Source organism: Nuphar pumila, chromosome 3 (genome assembly GCF_984573655.1).
Source record: "Nuphar pumila chromosome 3, dmNupPumi1.hap1.1, whole genome shotgun sequence".
In the NCBI taxonomy this organism is placed as follows: domain Eukaryota; kingdom Viridiplantae; phylum Streptophyta; class Magnoliopsida; order Nymphaeales; family Nymphaeaceae; genus Nuphar; species Nuphar pumila.
Genome location: NC_143251.1, coordinates 91,516,119 through 91,522,534, shown reverse-complemented (window position 1 = coordinate 91,522,534; position 6,416 = coordinate 91,516,119).

The window sequence follows — 6,416 nt, the reverse complement described above, 5'->3', positions numbered from 1 at the left end:
GCATTTAGGATAGAACACAATTTCGATAATTTCACTAAGTCAAGCACCATTTTGGTCCCTGGTTCAATTACCCCTGTTAAAGGCGGCAGCAACGGTCGAACCTCGTACCGACAGGTCGAGCCTCATCCCATGGATTTTCCCGCAAATTTTCAAAACGGAGGCGAGTATTTCAAAACAATTTCCAAAATCTGGTCAAGTTTGAATCGCGAAACCATTTCCCTCTATCTTCCGCAAGGGAAGGGAAGAAGGAAAAAAATTTACGATGATAACACTGGCGCCTTTACCAAGGGTAATTAAACCAAGGATCAATTGTATGCTTAGCTTTGCTCAACTTGTCTAAATCATGTTCTATTTCCTAAATGCATAAAGAATTAGGCATGTGCTATGGCTTTTTGAAAATGCAGGTTTGAAAACATGATGTTTGCTTTAAGATTTGAAATACTTGGAAATTTTTGGAAAAGATAACACTTGGAAAATCGTGAACCATGGTGAGAGAATATTTCTGAGGAAAATGAAAATCGATTTCTGAGGAATTTAGAGGTTTTGTGAAAATCGATTTTGAGAAATGTGAAATAACTTTGGAAAACTTGATTTCTTTGAATTCAAACTTTGAAATTGAAAATATAACTTAGAAAATCGAATTTTGAACTTTGAAAAAATACTTGAAATATCATTTGAAAACTTAGAGTTTTGAGAAAATCTATTTTAGAATAAGACTTAGGACTTTTGAGAAAATTGATTTCTTTGAATTGAAATTGAAATTTGCAAATGAATGAATTGAATGAATATGGATTTGAAAGACTTGATTTTGAGGAATTGAGAAATTCTTTTTGTATTTTTGAGAAATGCAATGCATTTTGAAGTTAGCCTAAGAGTGTAGGTTGAATGTGGCTAATACGAAGATTACAAATCTAGGTATTATTTGTATTCTGACTATGGCCATAAATACAAATTCCACCAAGTTTGTCAACTCTATAAGAGCTAGTGCACGTGGCATTCGTGTAGACCATAGTGGATTTGTAAAGAATGTGCATGAATAATGCATTCATCAGATATTAAAATTTGCAGAATTAAACTATATGCAATGCAAATCCTAATCTAAGCAGAAAATGTAAATCTTATTCCAAATATTACATTTAATTTACATCACTAATTGAATTTAAATGACTGAAAATAAAGTCTTAAATGTCCGTGCAAAACTAGAAAAACTGATTAATGAAAATATGTTGGCTTTTCTAGATTTATCCAGTAATATCTGAAAATTGCTGGATTTTGCTAGACATAAGCCTTTTCCATGATTCCCTGATATAAACTTAATGAAATATGAAATAAAATTGAATAAATAATGGAAATAAGATTTGAAAATTCGAAATTGGGGTCAAAATGACCAAAATACCCCTGATAGCAAGACTATGGCCTTGAAATCATGGTTTTCAGAAAGATATTTTGTAAAATGCAACTTTTGAAATACAAATAAGGATAAATTGACTCAAATATGATATGACATGACATGACATGATCAAAAATATAAAAATTAGGGTTTAGAATTTCGAAATTGTGGTCAAATGACCAAAATGCCCCTGATAGCAAGACTATGGCCTTGAAATCAGGGTTTTCTGAAATAGATTTTTGGTAAAAACTTGGGATTTATGATTGAAATAACCACAAAATCAAACATGAAACACACTAACATGATTCTAAACATGAACAAACCATAAAAACACTCACTTATGCACGAAAATCAAGAAATATAACAAACATTGTGATTTTGGTAGTGTTTCAGGATCCCGCGGGTGCCCTATTTTGCAATTTGATTAATTCAGGCATCAAACGGATTCCAAAATTCATAAAAAATGGTACCTGCACTTTTTATGACCCTAAAATCAGATTGAAATCATAAAAATAATTTTTGACATTGTTTTAATCCGAAAATTGTATTAAAACCCTAAAATATGCTATTTTTTACCTAGGTCACAAACCAGTTTCAAAGTTAGACCCGAATCAGGGGTCAATCCTCCATGAAAATTTCTGAATTTTCACAAAGGCAAACTAGACATAAAAACAGAGGTTTTCCCTTTTACATATCAGAAAAAGCATCTCCGGTTAGGGAGAAACCCTTCCGGCAATCTGAACTAAAATATAACAAATCTAACAGGGGTTAAAACAGATACTTCGGGTTGAAAATACAGAAATAAATAGTAAAATTAATCAAAACTTTTTGAAATTTTAGCAGTGAACAGAATCCAGAAAAAAAATGAACCTCCTTTTTTACATATCTTGAATCGGATCTGCGTCCTGAGATCTATGATCAACACAAGTCAGATTAGGGTTTTGGTAAACCCTAACGAGTTTTAAATTTAAAATCAGACTTTCTGTCAGAGGAAAAATACTAAACAGAGGCAAAAAATTACCAAACTTTCAGAGTAAATATATCATCTCAACACAAATCCACAACACTTTACGGATCTCAAATCGAATATCAGATAAGAAAAGTATCATAACAGCAAGTTACCCTTTTGATTTTAACAACGATTTTAAAGCTTGAAAATTCTGATTTGATGTCTGATTTTTCTGACAGAGTTCCTGAATCCCAAAACCTCTGATTTTTTTACAGTACTTCATTTACATATCCATGTATCACATATAAAACAATAAGAAACTAACAATGAATATTTCAATCCGAAATAGCATGCTCTTTCCTGTTCTAAACTAAAAACACACAGAAATTTGATAAAACCTAATAAGTCATGCTTTAACTAATGCAAATAATAATAAAAAATATCAAACAGCAAAACAAAATTAATTTCTATGCTAAAACACATGTAATAAACATAAATAAGTACAAAAAATAAATAAACAAAGGGAATCCATGGCTGGAATTTGATTTTACTTTAAAAAGCATAGATTTTACCCATTTAACGGGTAAATCACATGTTTTAATGGTTAAGGACATGAAAAACCACACTATAATCGATTCTAATGGATTAGAATCCCTGGAAAAACATTAAAAAAGAGTTAGATCATCTTCTTGAACCTCTCTTGAGGTTCTTGAACTTGAATCCATGGTTTAATCCATGAAGAGAATGACACCAATGGCTAAAATTGATTTAAAACATGAAAAGTATTGAATAAAACTAAAAAAAATATTAAAAATATTACCATGGTACTTGCAGCAATGGAGGAATGGATGGAGAGGAGACAGAAGCTCCAAGAATCCAAAGGAGAGTGACTTGGAAAATCGTCCCCCGTATGGAGACTATTTACAGAATTTTTTTTAGGTTTAAAAATTGGGAATTTTGGAAATTTTGGACTCTAAAGGGGGGGGGGGGGGGAGATTTTGGGGTGGAGTTACCTAACTACCCCTAGTCTAAATTATCCTAATTAATTCCTAATTAACCCCTAGCTAATCCTAAAAAACCCCCAAATGTGGTACCACTTGGCGTTTTTCGACATTTGGGTTTTTAAAGTTTTAAAAACCTCTAAAAACACTAGTTTAAAAACCAAATAAAAAGATGGATTTTCAAAGTGGATTTTGAATCTTCTAACTTCTAAAACTAAACAAGATACTGACTAAGCCTAGACTAATCCTGACTTTCTCAAATGTGGCGCCACCTCGAGTGGGCCCTACTTGAGTTTTTCAAAATGATTTTAAAACTTGAAATTGAGAGAATTTTCAAAATATTTTCAAAAGTAAACTTGAAATTAAAAGTTTTGAAATGGCATAGAGTTCCAACTGTGCTAGAACTCCTCTGAATGTGGCGCCAACTGAGTGGGCCCACATCAGGTTTTGAGAAATTTGAAATAAACACTGAAAATAACTTTGAAAAGAGGTTAAAATCAATAAATGAAATTCAAGATCTTTGAAAATAGAGTCTCAAGCGAACTGGAACTCCGGGTTAGAGTCCTGGATTTTTAGGACTCTGTGATTTTGTTTTTTTTTTAAAGCCAAATGAAGGAGTTTTTGAAAACATTTTATCAAAAATGATGAAATAAGTCAAAAAAATACAGTCAGGGTTAGACTCCTAACTCAATCAGAACTCTGAAATAGAGTTCTGGATCAACTGGACTCTACAAAATGACCTAATTTTTGAAAACAAATGAAAATAAATGAAAATGGAAGTAACAACAGACTTCAAAACAGACTCCTGACTGGACTAGGACTCCAGGACAGAGTCCTGGTCGGACTGAAACTCTAGATTTTTTGGTATTTTTTTGAAACATAGATGAAAGAACTTGTGAAAATAGTGAAAGCAATAACAAATATTGAAATAAAACAGAGTTCTGATTTAACTGAGACTCTGGAGACAGAGTCTTGATTGAACTAGGACTCTCTAATTTTTGGATTTTCTGAGAAAACAAATGAGAGAATTTTGAAAAACAGGATAAAATTGAAGTTTTGGTTCAGAGTCCTGCTCTGATTAGGACTCTGAGAAAGAATCCTGATTCGATCAGAACTCTAAGAAATTTTGGTTTTCTGATAAGTAAATGATGAAATTTAAGTAAAGCTTTTGAAAACCAATGAAAATGAAGCATGAAAACCAATTTTGGATATAGTTTTGATTCAATGAGGACTCTGGGGAGGAGTCCTAATTTGATCAGGACTCTTGGATAAAACCTCAGAATTTTGAAATTCTTTGATAAAAGTGCAACAATTTTGATAGATTGAAAGAATTTTGAAAGATTTTCTCAAAATTGAAATCAGGATCAGAGTCCTGATTCAACTAGGACTCTCTGAACAGAGTCCTGATTCAACTAGAACTCTGAATTTTTAACTCATTTTGAAAGATTTTAAAAGATTTGATTGAAAATGGATAAAATAGTTGTAAAAGATTAGAGTCCTAATCCGATTAAAACTCTGAAGAAGAGTCCTGATCCGACTGGACTCTGGAAAAAGAGTCCTGATCCAACTAGGACTCTAAGATTTTAGTCAGAACAGAAGATTTTAAAAGGTTTTCTCCAAAAACAGGTAAAAAGGTAGTGAAAAGTAGAGTTCTGATCCGACTAGATTATGAAAAAGAGTCCTGATCCAACTAGGACTCTAAAATTTTGGAGATTTTTGACAAGTAAAGGAATCCAGAAGCGACACCACCTAAATGGGTCTCATCTGAGAATTGAAATCAGTTGAAAATTGAGTTTAAAATGAATCCAGATTGTTTTCTGAGAAAGCATTTCAAAATATAAGGTTCTGGGGGTTGGCAAACGATAAAATGTTGATTAAAAACCTAGGTTTTAAAATTGTTTTTGGAAGAAAAGTTTTAAAACCCGAATCTGGATTAAATATTTTGAAAATAGGAATGCTGGATCTCGATGATGAGATGCAATGACATGCAATGCCACGCAATGCAATGAAATGGTATGCCGAATGCATGCAATGACACATGAAATGGTAAGCACTGGATGAGGGTGAAAATTTTGGGGTGTTTACAATATCAAGAAAATTGATATCTTTCTTGAAGAAACTCAACTGCGACAAATTTGAATTTGATTTTTGATTCTACAGAGTTAGCCCAATTGGAGTTAATACTCTAGGTAGAAAGAGGTGATATTTTCACACATATATACACAATTCAATCACTCTGAATCAACTACAGCTTTTTGGCATCTTATTGGCAATATTTTCTCATGATCCCAAAATAAAGCAAGAACTTGATGTTCGTTTTGACGTATCCTGACGTCATCCCTCCTTAGGACTGAAAAGTCCTTTCCTTCCGTCTGATCTGAGCGCTCTCAGATCTGCACACTTCCCTGCGTTCCCCACTGTCCCGCCATAGACAGTTCCCGCTCAGAATAAGGGTCAAACCTGAACTTTCTGCAAAAGGTCTGTTATTGTCAAAAGCTATTTTCAGTCTCAGCAATGAGGCGCCCAAGAACAACCCCTTCTCAAGCTTTAGGGACCCCCATTTTCATCCTTTTGCAAACCCCTCTTGGACTTGTTGTGCAAAGTCTAGAGGTCCCATTACAGTTTTCTTCGCTCCTCCAGGATTCTGTATCCATTTAGGCTAAGGATTAAACATGTTACCTCACTCCTCGAGGTATCACCCAAACCTTCTGCGAGAGGTCGTCTGTTTTTAGAAAGCTGATTTAGTCTCAGCAATGAGACGCCCCAGATCATCCCTTTTCCAAGCTTTAGGGAATCCCTTGTTTTTCTCTTCTCGCAAACCCCTTTCGAATTTGTTCATCCAAACTCCGAAGGTCCCATCATGGTCTCTTCATCCGAGGATTCCGTATGGTCGCCCCTTTCAGGTTAAGGGATAAGCCTGAACCTCGCTCCGTGAGGTATCTTTCCATTCAAGTTAAGGTTAAACCTGAGTCTCACTTCAACTAGATATCCTTTCTAGTTCCACCACAGTTTCTTCATTCGAGGATCCTGCGCGGTTTTCTCCCACTCAGGTCGAGGGTTAAACCTGAATCTCGCT